Source organism: Phocoena phocoena, chromosome X (assembly GCF_963924675.1).
Source record: "Phocoena phocoena chromosome X, mPhoPho1.1, whole genome shotgun sequence".
NCBI lineage: Eukaryota > Metazoa > Chordata > Mammalia > Artiodactyla > Phocoenidae > Phocoena > Phocoena phocoena.
In genome coordinates this window covers 121,738,263-121,755,347 of record NC_089240.1, presented here as the reverse complement: position 1 = coordinate 121,755,347, position 17,085 = coordinate 121,738,263, and the positions used below count along the sequence as shown (strand labels likewise).

At 36.5% G+C, this 17,085-nt stretch overlaps 1 pseudogene; it reads left to right on the top strand.

The window, feature by feature from the left end:
• The first annotated feature begins 210 nt into the window (after positions 1 to 210).
• On the top strand, positions 211 to 754 carry LOC136142282 (transcription factor 7-like 1 pseudogene; annotated as a pseudogene).
• Positions 755 to 17,085: the final 16,331 nt, after the last annotated feature.

Sequence of the window (17,085 nt, the reverse complement as noted above, 5' to 3'; positions counted from 1 at the left end):
ACGGTTTTATTTATACTATCACAAAATTAAATTTCATTAAAAATACACATTTAATAACCACATTTGAGGGAGTTCCCTGGTGATCCCTGGTTAGGACTCTGCGCTTTCACTGCCACTGGGAAACTAAGATCCCACAAGCCGCACGGCGCCACCAAAAAATGTTTTTAAAAATCATATTTGATTTGTTGTTTAGAATTCACTTTGCTACCTATGAGATATGAAGTTGAACTAGCCCGGGACAGCTACGCTAAGAAAAAGAAGAGGAAGTGAGAAAAGCAGCTGCCCCAGACCCCCTCCCAGCAGCAAGTCCAGGAGGCAGAAGGTGCTCTGGCCTCCAAAAGGAAGAAGCCATGTGTCAGGTACCTGCCCCCAGAAGCCCTGTGACAGCCCTGCCTCCTCCCACGGCAGCATGCTGGACTCCCGGGCCACCGCCTCAACGGCCTTGGCCTCCCCGGTTGCCGCGGCTGCCACCCACTCGGAGCAAGCCCAGCCCCTCTCCCTCACCACCAAGCCAGAGACCCGGGCCCAGCTGGCTCTCCACTCAGCTGCCTTCCTGTCAGCGAAGGCTGCCGCCACCTCCTCTGGCCAGATGCGCAGCCAGCCCCCCTTCCTGTCCCGGCCCCTCCCCCTGGGGTCCGTGCCCACAGCTCTGCTGACGTCCCCCCTTTCCTTCCCAGCTACGCTCCATGCCCACCAGGCCCTCCCCGTGCCCCAGGCCCAGCCTCTTTCCTGGGTCACCAAGCCTGCCCACTAAGCTGCTCCCTGTCACGTGACCCATCGAGTAGTAATGATGCAGCAGCAGAAGAAAAGAAAAAAAAGGGAACTTTACTGGTCAATATTTGACCACTTCGGACTGTTCTGTAAAGTGACTGGTAACAGCAGTACTTTACGTTTTGTAGATGTAACCAGTAGCTGATCTTAAGGCTTTTTAACAAAACAAAACAAAGCAAAACAAAAACCTTTAAAAAACAAGAACTGAAAAGTAGTGTGTTATTCTTCCTATACGTGCAGCGGTGGATGCACCTGGGCAGAAGGCACCTCTGTCTCTGCCTCCTGGACTCTCTGCCCTCCTCCCTCTTCCCATCACCCCCCGCGTCCCGGCTTCCCCCACCCAGCCTGCATGTTGGCCGTTGCTGCCATTTCTAGCCCGTAGCCTCTTCATCTACATCGCATTCCTGGACATTCCCTTTTACTTGGCCCACGTTTTTCTCCTTTGCTCAGCTCCGTGGGTTCTCGCCTTCACGTTCGTCCTCTGCCCAGTGTAAGGCTGTCACCATGTGAGAAGACACCTCGGCCTCGTTTGTCTCCACCAGAGTCCCCTTTCCCTCAGTGGCCCTAATGCCACAGCCTCCAGCTTTTGTTGGGGGGAAGAGGTCCTCTGCAATGGTTCTTCCCCGGGGACTCAAGGTGCCTGCAACTTCCTCAGCGAAGTAGCCTGTGCTCCACCCGCTTACCAGTCGAGATGTCCCCTCACAGCCCCGGAGTGTCAGACAGGACCTGGCTCTGAGGTCTGGCTCCTGTCACCTGGGTCGGTCCGTGCTAACACAATCTGCCAAAGCTCTAAAGACCCTCCTCCCTCCCCCATCGCCTCACACACTTCTTCTGTATTTCCTTTCATTTTTATGGGGATTTTGGGAACAATTCAAACTCCCAGTTGTTTATTTTCACAAAAGAAAATAAAATTGCCATTGCAAGAAAAAAATGTTTTTTTAAATCTTGTGTGATTTGTTTAGAATTCACTTTGCTATCTATGAGATATGAAGTTGAAGTAGGTTGTTAGTCATATAGTCCCTAAAATAAAAGCTCTGCTTATCTTGTTTCATATGATTATTCATGAAACATTCTGATTACAATGATGTAGTGTGTAGTTCGGTTTTAATATCCCAATGCCCCAAACAAATGAATATTATTAATCACCTTAAAAAACTAAGAAAATCCACTGAAAAATTTTAAAAATCAGTAATATAGTTTGGTGAGAGAAGCAGTATTTAAGAAAGTAAATACAACCAGTGGCTTCCCTATGTATCAGCAATAAATCTTTTAAAAATAACAATTCATAAAAGAATCTATCCACAGCAGAAAGAAAATATTAAAAGATGTCAATGAATAAATTTAAGCATACAAAATATCCTGGTTGTATATAAATACTGTCCTCTTGTGTGTGTGTGCGTGTGCGTGTGTGTGTGTGTGTGTGTGTGTGTGTGTGTGTGTGTGTTCCCACATGCAATAGATCCTGGATGGAAAAACAACCTACTGAAAATAGCTAATCAAATTATAATTTGAAAGTGATTTTGTTTTTTAGGCATTGGACATAGTATTATTACAGTCTAAGCAAATGTGAATACCACTAAGAAACCAAATAATGCCAATGAATAATATTTAATACATTAAACTGTACTATAAAGATATAATCATTAAAACAACCATTAGATCAATAGCTCAAATGGATATGGGGAAATTCAACACTTGCAACTCAATTCTCACCGTTAAATGGATACATTACACACATTTTTAAAGGTTGTATTTGAAAATATCCCCCAAATAAAAATCTACTAACAAGTACATCCTTAATGATTTGTTGAATGAGGAAAACAATTAGCAGATGAGTGTGTAAGTTATGACTTCCTTTCTGTAAAATAAAAAAAGTTTTAAAAAGTCTCTCTGTTTACATATTAATGGTGAGTATATATAATTTTACGGGAGGAAAATGATGACGAGAAATTCTTACATGCTATTAGTAATTGTTAAGGCTAGGCTTCCACTAAGTTTGATAATTAAATGGAAGTATCAGGGTATATTCTCCATTGCAACTCAATCCATTCATTATTTATCAAATGTGTAATGTGAAAATAATATAATGATAGAGAAGTTAATTCCAACACTTTAGCATTTTACTTACTTTAAAATACATATTATACATTATTTCCAAGTACCAGAGTTAGTTTTCTTAAGTTATATGAAACACTAGTTACCCATACCAATTGTGATACCTTTAAAATTTTTCTATTAAAAAAAGCTATCAGGGGCTTCCCCGGTGGCGCAGTGGTTGAGAGTCTGCCTGCTGATGCAGGGGACACGGGTTCGTGCCCCGGTCCGGGAAGATCCCACATGCCGCGGAGCGGCTGAGCCCATGAGCCATGGCCGCTGAGCCTGCGCGTCCGGAGCCTGTGCTCCGCAACGGGAGAGGCCACAACAGTAAGAGGCCCGCGTACCGCAAAAAAAAAAAAAAAAAATCTATCAGCAACCAAATAGATTTTCTTGACCCACTAGGTGGGACATTGAAATAGAACAATTTGGTAATTGTGGGTTATTAAGATAGAAAAATAATGGAGGAAATGTTTAAGAGTAATCCTGTATCTTTAACAGCAAAATAGCAATATATTTGAACGTTTGTTAATATATAGTTTTGATGCTAAAAACTTAGTTTTGTACTTAAAGTTTTATACTTACTTAGAACTTACCAACATATAAGTAACTTGAGTAAATCTATTAACTAGCTAATATTAAGTCCCAGTATTAAGTTGACATCTCAGTGTTGTTTGGTTTTCAGGTGGCTGTCAGTGCAACCCTGGGTGAGTTGGCACCAAAGTCTCTACAAACTTGTTTTGTGAGGACCTGGATCCCAAAATACAGGAGAGCATCAAATGTCTAAGAGGCTTATATTAGGCATAATCCCAAAATAAGTACCACCTGAATTGTTTGAGAGAAGAACCTAAGGCACATATTTTTGGGGTGATGTGTGTGGAGGATTATTTTAAGGGTGATTCATGAAGAGAGCTATTACCATTCACTTAGGAAAACCAAGAAATTCATGTTGAAAAAAATTGAGAACTTATAGTTTGCTCTGGAAGGAGGCAGGCAGACAGCAATTTTATAATAACCAATAGCTTTACCAATTATCAAAGTTAATCCATCAGTAAGGGAAAAACAAAAACCAAAACAAAATGAAAAGATAATCTAAAATTCTAAAGGATAAACTTATCAGGTATTTTCAAGGACACTTAGGATGAAAAAAAATTTTTTCATAGAAAGATTTAAAAAAGAAGTTTCAAAAATGATAAACATACGGGAAAAAGGCTCAATATTGTAAAGTTGTTAATATTTCATGAGTTAACTTATAGTCATTTTAGAATTAAAAGTCCTAATACAGCCTAACATAATTTTTGTAAGTTTAATTAAGTGAGGTAATGGTAATCTCCAAAAATAAATTGGTGGTATATGACACAGAAGCAATGGATAAATAGAATAGGAAAAGCAATTGAATAATGGTTACTCTACTATAAAGCTATAATAATTTAGACAGTTTGCTGCTGGGTCAGTCATTGGTCATCGCAACTTATTTGAGAGGTAGCTGTAGCACAAAGTCAATATCTGTCAGAAAACCACACATAAATCCTCAATTTAAAACATATGCCTGAATTCAGCCCACATGGGTTAAAATTTAAATTTCATAATTTTCAAACATTTCAGACATTAATTCATGAAGCAATCTGACTTAGACATCTGTGATGTACTTAGTTTTTATAGTGTGATGAAACATGAAAAAATAAATTTATACAATATTTCCCATTGTTAAAAAAAACTCAAATACCTTAGAGTTTGTATGTATGTGTGTGTATGTATGTGTATATTAGGATTTCTTTTGAGCATACAGAAAGGTATCGAGGAAATACACTAAACAATTTGCATTGCTTATAAAAGGACTGGAGAAATATATAGGGTGTGATGGGAGATCATTGCACTTTCGTTATGTCTTTACATTATTTACTATTTCAAAATGAGCAAATATTTCTCTTTAATTAAGATACAATTTAAAAAGAAAATGCAATGTGGTTAGAAATGAAAGGAAACTTTGCTTAATTCTTCTATAACTGACAAGCAGTACACTTTGTGCTTTTAAGTGGATTACCTTGTTCAGTCTTTACACACATACAAAAATATAGTATAGTTGTTAGTTCTACATTATAGACAGCTCAGAGTGACTAAAGAGATTGATACATGAGAAAATTATCACTGAAAGAGCTTACAATGTTCAGGTCCATCCTTAAAAATTAAATATAAAATAGATAAAAACATTTTCACTGCTGACTTTTGAAATGTTATTTAGAATCTATGAATTTTTACTAAAGTTCATCACATTATCAACTTACAATTTTGGAAAGTAACTTACAGTCATCCTCAATTTACAAAAAAAAAGGCAATAAAAAATCTTGTTTTTCTGTGTATATTTAAATACATACAGGCATATGTATTTTTAAGAGAACAATCAGGAAATATACCACATTGTTAATACTTCTTACTATAGGAGATATGAGGCAGAGAAGGTTGGTGTGGGTGAGAAGGATTGCTAATTTTTATTATATATCCTTAGCTAGTTCCATTTGAAATAGTGAAAAGGAGCTATTTTGTTATTTAATATAGTCAATAGAGATAGAGATAAAAATGAAAGGTTCTACAGGCAAATCAATTCACAAGAAAATTTTAAAAGTCACTTACCTTCTCGAAACTATAAGTTTTCTCTTCTGTAAACCAAAGATATTAACCATACTTAATATTAAATTTGGACAAAAGTAGCAGCACTGATGATGATTATTAAGATTTACAGACTACTTACATGGCAGGCTGACTGCTTGGTGTGTATTTGTGGATAATCTCACTTGAACCCTGTAAAAGTTCTATGATACAGATGATATTATTAATTCTGATGATTCAGTTCCTCTTGGAAATTGAGAAGAGATAGAAACAAGCTATTAAATTATCACATTTGCTTCAAAGCCAAAATACACATATAATTATGTTCTCTTGATATCCTCTTTAGAAGCCAATTATCTATATATCAGGATGTGACTATCCAGACTAATCCTTCGTATTAGCTATGCTTAATCACCCCTATTCCATTAATTGTCATTTTATGCCTCAAGGTCTCAGATGAAACTGGAGTTCAAGAAACTTGAAACTCAGTTCAAGGAACTGCCACAGGTAAACACTGTGTATTGGCTGCCATGTGACTCTGAACTGACCACGTGAAGACCAGAATTTCGGAATAGAGATGAAGATCCCAGGTCTAAAGAACATGGGGTAAGGAGTGGTTAGGAAGACCCAGTCTCTAAAGCATGAATACAGTCTGAGTTGCTCTGTACTATTGTACATGTAATTTGCTGATTATAGTAATGCAGTAAACAGTTGGGGCAGCACTTAACATTTAGTAAATCCAAGAAAATGCAGTAAAGAATGATGACCTTCACTAACATGATTTGGTAGAAGAAACAGTTTTATTGAGGTATAATTTATATGCCACAAAATTCACCCATTTTAATGGTGTATAATTTAAAGATTCTTAATACATTTACAGAGCTGGGCAACTATCACCACAACCTAAGGCAACTACTAATCTACTTTTCTTCCTTTATGGATTTGGAGTTTCTGGACATTTTGTATAAAAGCAGTAATACAACATGTGGCCTTTCTGTCTGGCTTTCATCTAATTTAATGCTTTTGAGTTTAATCCACTGGCAGCATATACTGATACTTCATTCCTTTTCACTACCAAATAATATTCCAGTGTATGGCTATATCACATTTTGTTCATCCATTCACCGCATTGCGTGGACACATGCTTTCACTATTTGAGGTAAATACCTAGGAGTGGAATTATATGCCAAGTTAATGCTAAATGAACATTTAACATTTTAAGAAGTTGCTATACCATTTTCCAAAGTGGCTTCATCATTTTTCATTCCAACAGCAATGTGTGAGAGTTTCAGTTTCTTTACATCCTTTTCAACACTTGTTATCATCTGACTTTTATATGTAATATTTTGCTAGGTCTGAAGTGGTATCTTATTGTGGTTTTGATTTGCATTTCCCTAACGACTAATGATTTTGAGCGTCACTTCATGTACTTCAGGCCATTCCTATGTTCTGTTTGTTAAAATTTCTATTTACAATTTTGCCTGTTTTTAATGGGATTATTTGCCTTCTAATATATTCTGGGTACAAGTTCTTTATTGAATACATCATTTAAAAATACTTTCTCCCATTGTATGAATTGTGTTTTCACCTTATTAATGAAGTCATTTGAAGTACAAATGTTTTTTAATCCTGATGAAGTAAAATATACATTTTTTAAATCTCTTGTGCTTTTGTGTCATAGCTAAGAAATATTTGTCTAACTCAAGGTTTAAAAATTTACCATTAGCTTTTTTCTAAGAGTTTTATACTTTTAAGCTCTTATTTTACATCTATGATCCATTTTGAGTTAATTTTTAGGTTTGGTTTGAGGCAAGAGTCCACATTAATCCTCTTATATATGGTTATCCAGTTGTCTCAGAGTAACTTATTGAAAAGATTATTCTCTCCCAATTGAAAGGTCTTGGTGCCCTTGTCAAAAATCAAATAACCATAGATATATGGTTTTACATCTGGACTCTCAGTTCTATGCCATTGATCTGTATGTCTATCGTTTTCCCAATACAACACTGTCTTGATTACTATAGCTTTGTAGTAAGTTTTAAAATCTGTCAGTGTAAGTTTTCCAATGTTATTCTTCTTTTAAATATTGTTTTGGAAAGAAATATAGATCAATGGAACAGGATAGAAAGCCCAGAGATAAACCCACGCACATATGGTCCCCTTATCTTTGATAAAGGAGGCAGGAATGGACAGTGGAGAAAGGACAGCCTCTTCAATAAGTGGTGCTGGGAAAACTGGACAGGTACATGTAAAAGTATGAGATTAGAACACTCCCTAACACCATACACAAAAATAAGCTCAAAATGGATTAAAGACCTAAATGTAAGGCCAGAAACTATCAAACTCTTAGAGGAAAACATAGGCACAACACTCTATGACATAAATCACAGCAAGATCCTTTTTGACCCACCTCCTAGAGAAAGGGAAATATAAACAAATGGGACCTGATGAAACGTCAAAGCTTTTGCACAGCAAAGGAAACCATAAACAAGATGAAAAGACAACCCTCAGAATGGGAGAAAATATTTGCAAATGAAGCAACTGACAAAGGATTAATCTCCAAAATTTACAAGCAGCTCATGCAGCTCAATAACAAAAAAACAAACAACCCAATCCAAAAATGGGCAGAAGACCTAAATAGGCATTTCTCCAAAGAAGATATACAGATTGCCAACAAACACATGAAAGGATGCTCAATATCACTAATCATTAGAGAAATGCAAATCAAAGCTACAATGAGATATCATCTCACACCAGTCAGAATGGCCATCAACAAAAAATCTAGAAACAACAAATGCTGGAGAGGGTATGGAGAATAGGGAACACTCTTGCACTGTTGGTGGGAATGTGAATTGGTACAGCCACTATGGAGAACAGTATGGAGGTTCCTTAAAAAGCCTCAAATAGAACTACCATATGTCCCAGCAATCCCACTACTGGGCATATACCCTGAGAAAACCATAATTCAAAAAGAGTCATGTACCAAAATGTTCATTGCAGCTCTATTTACAATAGCCAGGAGATGGAAGCAACCTAAGTGTCCATCGACAGAGGAATGGATAAAGAAGATGTGGCACATATATACAATGGAATATTATTCAGCCATAAAAAGAAACAAAATTGAGTTATTTGTAGTGAGGTGGATGGACCTAGAGTCTGTCATACAGAGTGAAGTAAGTCAGAAAGAGAAAAACAAATACCGTATGCTAACACATATATATGGAATCTAAGAAAAAAAAATGTCATGAAGAACCTAGGGGTAAGACGGGAATAAAGGCACAGACCTACTAGCGAATGGACTTGAGGATATGGGGAGGGGGAAGGGTAAGCTGTGACAAAGTGAGAGAGTGGCATGGACATATATACAGTACCAAACGTAAAATAGATAGCTAGTGGGAAGCAGCCGCATCGCACAGGGAGATCAGCTCGGTGCTTTGTGACCACCTAGAGGGGTGGGATAGGGAGGGTGGGAGGGAGAGAGACGCAAGAGAGAAGAGATATGGGAACATATGTATATGTATAACTGATTTACTTTGTTATAAAGCAGAAACTAACACACCATTGTAAAGCAATTATACTCCAATAAAGATGTTAAAAAAATAAATAAACATACCTTTTGACTTCTAAAATAAAATATTGTTTTGACTCTATAGATCTTTTGTTTTGCCATATGAATTTTAGAATGAGCTTGTCAGTAGCTGTGAAAAAGACAGCTGGGCTTTTAATAGGGTTGTGTTGAATCTATAGATCAGTTAGAGAGTATTGCCATCTTAACATTATTGATTCTTCCAATTAATGAGATGTTCCTTCATTTATTTAGATGTCCTTTAATTTCTTTCAGCGGTGTTTTATAGTTTTCATTGTACAAGGTGTGGACTTTTTTGTTAAACATATTCTTCAGTATTTTATTCTCTTTGATGATATTGTGAATGGAATTTCTTCATTTTCATTTTTTTTGTTGTTTTTTTGGCCACACCACAAGGCTTGTGGGATCTTTGCTCTCCAGCCAGAGATGGAATCCAGGCCCTAGGCAGTGAAATTGTGGAGTCCTAACCACTGAACCACCAGGGAATTCCCTTCATTTTCTTTTTGGACTGTTAATTGCTAGCATTTACACATACTATGATGTTTGCATGGTGACCTTGGGTGCTGAGACCTTGCTGAGCTTGTTTATTCGTTCTTGGTTTTTGTGTGTGTGGATTCCCTAGGATTTTCTACATACAGGGTCATGTTTTCTGCAAATAAAGACAGTTTTAATATTTCCTTTCCAGTCTGGATTTTGTTTCATCTCTTTTACTTACTTAACTGCACTGGCTAAAACTTCCAGTACAATGTTAAATAAAAGTGGTAAGGGTAAATATCTTTCATTTGTTCCTGATCTCAATTGGAAGGCATATAGTTTTTCATCATTATACACCATGTTTTTAGTGGTGTTTTCTTGTGAATGCCAATCCCTGCTATACATGATCTTGCTCACCTTCTATCAGTAGACTTCTGTAGCTTGTTACTCACTGCATGCTAGCCTGATGTTGGGGATCTTCTCTGTTTCCCTGGTATAAGCTAAATCTTAGGTAGGTGAGATATTAGGTTCTTGTGGGCAGGCCTTTCTCAGCAATGTTGTCCCTTCCCCACCCGTAGGAAACCTCTAATGATCTGAGCCCAGATCATTGTTTTATCTCTCCCCCAGGAGTAAAGAATATTTTACTTTCCTGTACACCCAGTTTCAGGTATAAATAAACGACTTATTTATGGTCATTAAGTTACAACATAAACTATGATCCCTGACACTTACTCAGTAAGAAAAACATGACTTTTTAATTACATTTTTAATGAGGAGTTAATTTTTATTTTAATATAAAACATGCAATGGAAATTGTATGTGCCTGTTAATATTTACAAATATATTACATCCTGATAACTTGTTTATATACCAATGTAATAATTTTTCTGTATTTATAACATTTTATGCATAGGTTTGCCTACAATACCAAGTAGATATATGTTAATTGTGGTTTCTGCTACTCTAAATAACTTTAATAAAATTTGCTATTTTTCTAATGAAAAAAGACTTCCAAGCCTATATTACATGATAATTTCATGTTAATTTTAGAAGCTAAATAGCTGTCATATATTGATCTCTGCAGTCCCCATAGTAACCATGAGATATTAATCTCTAAAATCTCAGCCAAACTACTGCACATTGTGCAAAGTAAATGCAAAAGATATGATTTTATTGAAATAATTTATTAAGAAGGAAATTCTCCATAAGCATTTTTAGGATTTTTGGTTAGAATTATAGTCACAGTAATATGGAGTAATTTGTTAGAATAATAAGTTTAAAGAACCATATAAACTCAAAATTACCAGAGTCAGTTTTTTAAAAAAAGGAAAATTATCTATAATGTTCTTCAAGAATATTTGTATACTTAAAAAGGCCTTCATAGAAACTAATAATCTCAAATATTTTTGAGTTTGCAGATTGCTATTCATTGACATTGTAATAGTAGTAAATAGAAAATTAAATGTCAAAAGGTTTTCTCTAGAGATCTTTTATATCTTCCTCATATTACTGAAAAGAACATATTATATTTATTAATGGAATTATGGGGAAATATCTCAATGTGAAATAATTATGTGACATCAGGCATTACTCAGTGCTCTTGGATTCTTTCAGCATCAGTTTTCACTAATATAAAATTGGGAGATAAATAAATGTGCTGTTAAATAACTTACTTAAACTTGTATATATAAGGCAGATAGTGGTGTTTAAAATTATAAATAGATATAAATGTTTACTTATTTAACTTGAGGTCATTTTATGCCTGTAAAATATAATAATGAAAATGCTTCCGTTGCTACATAAATTATTCAGTTTGACTACATAAAAGGTTTCAGTTGGATAAATAAGGCTGTAATTCAGCTCCATATTCTTAATGTTTCTGTTTAGATCAAAAGCCTGCATTGAATTAGTACATATGTTTCACCTATTTCTTTAAGCAAAGCATGCCTACTTTTGTAAAGTTAATGTGGAAAATGGTAAGAAAAATTACCATTAAATAGTTAAATATTTCAAAGAATATACTTATACATTATACAATATATATTATATAAATATAATTATATATTATTTTATATTATCTATTATAAAACATAATTATTTTATAAAATATGTAACATACTATATATTATAAAATATATATTATACAATAGATACTATTTTGGTATATCTAAAATTTATATGTAACTGGGTATCCTCTATTATTTTGGGGTAAACATGACAACCCTACCATTGAATAATACAGAATTAGGAAAACATACGCTATTGTGAGTCAACAGCTATATAAAATATTCCAGTGAACATGATACTCCCAAATCTTCCTTCCAGTTATATGGCAGAAACTGTTTCTTACTTGTATCTCTTTGCTCAGAACATATTAGTTATTATTTAGAATGATAATTACCAGGTATTGTGAGAGAAAATAGAGACATCATGTTAATAAATATGTAGTCAACTTAGGTAGAAGGGAGAAGAGTGCAAATTTGGGGAGGATGGTATGAGGCAGATAAAATAAATTCTGGTTCCACAGGAAATAATAATTTAAAAGTAGTAAATGTCTCAGGGACTACATTGAGATAGAGAGCAAATAAAAGACCATAACTAGTACACATAGAAAAAGTCATTTTTCATAGGGATTCATGTACAGAAAAACAATTTGTCTTAAGGAGTTAGAGGAGAAATAAGCAATCTGTATTTTCCCCTTGCGTCTTGCTCTGATTTAAGAGGATTATAAATTTGCTTTCATCATTTTGATACTTGAAATGAAATACCATAATAGAGGATTTTTAGCATGAGCACATTAGTTTAAAGTCACTTATCTTCCTTCTCCTCTTGGGATTCACAAGGAGAATAAGGCAACAGAAATGCATACCTCTTATATGACGCTAGGAGCAGCTGAAACCTTAAATAATGAAATGATGTCTGTGCTGCCATACGCAGCAGATATAGGACAGTAGTATGACCTGGAGTAAGTAGAGGATATGCCACAAATGCAGATCCCAGAGGCATCTGACAATGTACAGTTCTCGAATTTGAAGACAGGAGCCTGAGCTGAAAATAATAGATCCCTGTGTGCAATACTGGGAACAGCGTGCAAAGGCTGGAGGTACGGTTTTGTTCTGAGAAGGTGAGAGCAACCACAGAGGGGAGGAGGAGGAGGAGGAGGAGGAGGAGGAGGAGGAGCAGGAGCAGGAAGAGGAGGAGGAGGAGGAGGAGCAGGAGGAAGTGGAGGAGGAGGAGCAGGAGGGGGAGGAGAAGCAGGTCATAGATAGAGAGGTGGTGGGTGGGGTGTGGGCAAAATGTGTGAAAGGGGCCAAAAGGTACAAACTTCCAGTTATAAAATAAATGTCATGGGGAGGTAATGTACAGCATGGTGACTAGAGTTAATAATACTTTATTGCATATTGGAAAGTCGCTAAGAAGAGTGAATCATAAAAGTCCTCATTACAGGAAAAAAATTTTTTTTGTAACTGTATGGTGATGGATATTAACTAGACTTACTGTGGTGATCATTCTGAAAACCCAAAGGTTTGTTATAATACAAGCTGATGGCGGCTTCTAATATTTATATGGAAATGCAAAAGACCTGGAATAGCCAAAAGAACTTTTATTTTATTTATTTATTTTTAAAATTTATTTATTTATTTTTGGCTGCGTTGGGTCTTCGTTGTTGCGCGTGGGCTTTCTCTAGTTGCAGCGAGCAGTGACTACTCTTTGTTGCGGTGCGCGGGCTTCTCATTGCAGTGGCTTCTCTTGCTGCAGAGCACAGGCTCTAGCACTGGCTTCAGTAGTTGTGGCACGTGGGCTCAGTAGTTGTAGCTCGCGGGCTCTAGAGCGCAGGCTCAGTAGTTGTGGCGCACGGGCTTAGTTGCTCCACAGCATGTGGGATCTTCCCAGAACAGGGCTTAAACCCGTGTCCCCTGCATTGGCAGGTGGATTCTTAACCACTGTGCCACCAGGGAAGTCCCAAGAACTTTTACAAAGAACAAAGTTGGAGGGGTTGTACTACTTGATTTCAAGGACTTTTTATGAAGTAACAATAATCTACACAGTGCTGTATTGGTATAATGATAAAAATATATAACTGGAATGTGATAGAGATTCCAGTAATAGAACTATACATATATATGCATATATAGACAAATCGATTATCAACAGAGATTCGAAGATAGATTAGAGAGGATAGTCTTTTCAAAATCTGAGTCTGGAGCAATTGCATATCCACATGCAAAAAAATTAATTTTGATCTCTACATCTCACCACATAAAAATTAACTCAGAATAGATCATAGACCTTAATAATGCTTCTATATGAAAACCCAGGGAAAATATTTGTTGCTTTGAAACCATTTCTTATGTACAAAAAACCCAATCTATTAATGAACTAAAAAGGTATATTGGGTTTAATTCAAATTACAATCTTTGAAAAACACTGTAAAGAGAATGAAAAGACAAATCACAGATTGTGAGAAAAGGTTTGCCAATCACATATCTGATAAAGGACTTGTGTCAAGAATATATAAAGAATTCTCAAAACTCAATAATAAGAAATCAAACAATCCGATAAAAAAACAAGCAAAAGATTTGAACAGACACTTCATCAAAGAAGATATAAGGATGGCAAATAAGCACATGAAAAGATGCTTAGTCATTAGGGAAATGCTATATCACAATTAGATTCTACTGTGTACTTATTAGAAGGTCTAAAATTGAAAATACTACTGATACTGTGTCCGTGAGGATGTGGATCACTGGAGCACTACTACACTTCTGGTCAGAATGTAAATGGCACAATCATTTTGGGAAACAATTTAGCAGATTCGTAAAAAGCTAAACATTTACTACCACATGATCAATCCATTCTAAACCCTGGTATTTATCCAAGAGACATGAAAACATATGTGATGCAAAGAACTATACACAAATGTTCATAACAGATTTACTCATAATGGCAAAAAAAATAGAAACAACAGAAATGTACACCAACAAGGGCATGGATAAACAAAATTTGGTATATCCATACAGTGGAATACGATTCAGCCATAGAAATGAATAAGCTATAGATACACACAGCTACATGGATTAATCGCAAAATAATTATGCTGAGTGAAAGAAAGAAGACAGAAAACAATGTATATTGTTTGATTCCATCTATATAAATTTCCAGAATATTTAAACTGATCTATTGTCACAGAAAGCGTATCAGTATTTGCCTTGGTTTGAGGTTGGAGAAGGGCAGCAGGGATTACCAGGACAGACGGGGTTACAAAGTTGCATGAGGAAAATTTGGAGATGATGGATAGGTTCCCATGTGTGTATAAATGTCAAAAATTATCATAGTTCACATTTTAAATATGTGCAGTTATATATCCTTTATACCTCCAAAAAGCTGTGAATATTTTTAAAAGCTAGTTAGCAGCAGAAACGAAATAACCAAAGTCAAAAACTCTGCCCTGTTCCATACATAAAGGGATGATGAAAAATATGGTTTCTACCAAAAATAAATAAAAATATATATTGTAGGGTCAGGTTTTCCTACTCTGTATTTTTCCATTGTACTCTGTAGTCATAACAATTACTACTTTATTAAAAGTGCATTATGGCTACTAGGTAATTCACATATAATTATGTTTCTATCAAGATGACGAAAGAACTTCTGTTTATGAATTTGTCTGTATTTCAAGTTTTAGTTGTTTCAAATGTACACAATGGTATTGCCATATACACACAATCCTACAAAAGCAAACTCAAAGGCTCATATAACCCATTTGTCTACATCAACCAAGGGTAATTCCTTCTTAAAATATAACCAAACTGTAGAAATTCAACAAACCTATGAAAGTCACTGCATTTTAAAATAAAAACCTGTCCCAGAACGATCAAAGTGAACATCCTTAAGCTATTCCCTGGTGTTTCGTGCTCTAATTAAAACCTGGTTCTCCGCTGAGAATGCTGCTTCTCTTAAATCCTTCTCAGGTGTTTGCTCTTCCTTACTCCTGCATCTCATGACTCACACTCCCATTGCCACTTCCATACCATTCTCTCCCTGTCATGCTTTATAACCCCAGTTATGAATCTATTGCCTTTAAGACTATACCAACTCTACTACCCAACTCCCACCCTTGTTGTAGTTATTCAGAGACTCTCATCATACCCCTAATCCCATTTGTAAAATTACACTAACATTTGTTGATGATGACTGAAGACTAAAAGATTAAAGACTATCATTTCTGGGTTTGGCAAGGTCAAGTTGCCTGTGTTTGCATAGGTCTATTTGTGGGCTTTCTATTCTGTTCCATTTGTCTATATGTCTATTCGTTTTAAATATCATGCTTTCTTGTTTATTGTAGGTTTTAATTATCATGCTTTCTTTTTTATTGTAGATTTGAAATAAATCTTGAAATTGGGAAGTGTGTTCTTCATCAGTATTGTATAGACTACTCAATGTTTAAAACGAGTTTGTCAATATCTACAAAATAGCCGCTGAGCCTGCGCGTCCGGAGCCTGTGTTCCACAACGGGAGAGGCCACAACAGTGAGGCCCGTGTACCGCAAAAAGAAAAAAAAAAAAAAAGGGAATATATCTCAGTTCATATTTTTTTCATTGCTTTCAAGAGTGTTTCATATTTTTTCCACAGAGATTTGTAAATATTTTATTGGATTTATACTTGAGGATATTTTCTCTTTTTTGGTGTATTGTAAATGGTATTGTTTCTTTCATATTCAAGTTATTTATTACTGGTATATAGAAAAATCAACTGAATTTTGTTTACTGACTTTAAACTTAGCTTCATGTTATCTCTAACAGAACAATGGGCTCCATTTCTTCTTGAACTTCCCAAATCATGGCACTGAATCATCTGAATACTGAATTTCAGTGATTCACCTGGACCACCAAGAACGGACACCACCACGGATGAACAACTAGGTTCAAGCTTCCTGCGCTGTGCCCAAACGGCCAGCAGGGAGCGCTCGAACCTGCTATTTCTGGCCAGCGTGGAGCGCATGCGTGGTCGGAGCGCATGCATGGTCCTTCCACAATGTCGGCGCCTAGTCCACAGTGAGGGCAACGAGAAGTTAGTTTTCTTAGGACCAAGGAGGCGCCCTCGCACCTGCAAGACAACTTGTTGCCCCATCCATAGAAAGGAATAAGCTTCCTGTTACGGCTGCAACTGCTAAGAAGCCGGCCTTGCTGCAGTTTCTCCCAGACGTTTTTCAGATAGTGAGTATTTTCTAGAATGTTTCCAGATGCTTTAGTCTTTACTTTCTCATATAATATTTTACCAGGAATTAATTTGCACAATTAACCATTCACTGAAGGTTTTTTTTTTTTTTTTTTTTGCGGTACGCGGGCCTCTCACTGTTGTGGCCTCTCCTGTTGCGGAGCACAGGCTCCGGACGCACAGGCTCAGCGGCCATGGCTCACGGGCCCAGCCGCTCCGCGGCACGTGGGATCCTCCCAGACCGGGGCACCAACCCGCGTCCCCCGCATCAGCAGGCAGACTCTCAACCACTGCGCCACCAGGGAAGCCCCACTGGAGGGTTTTAAGGGTCAAAT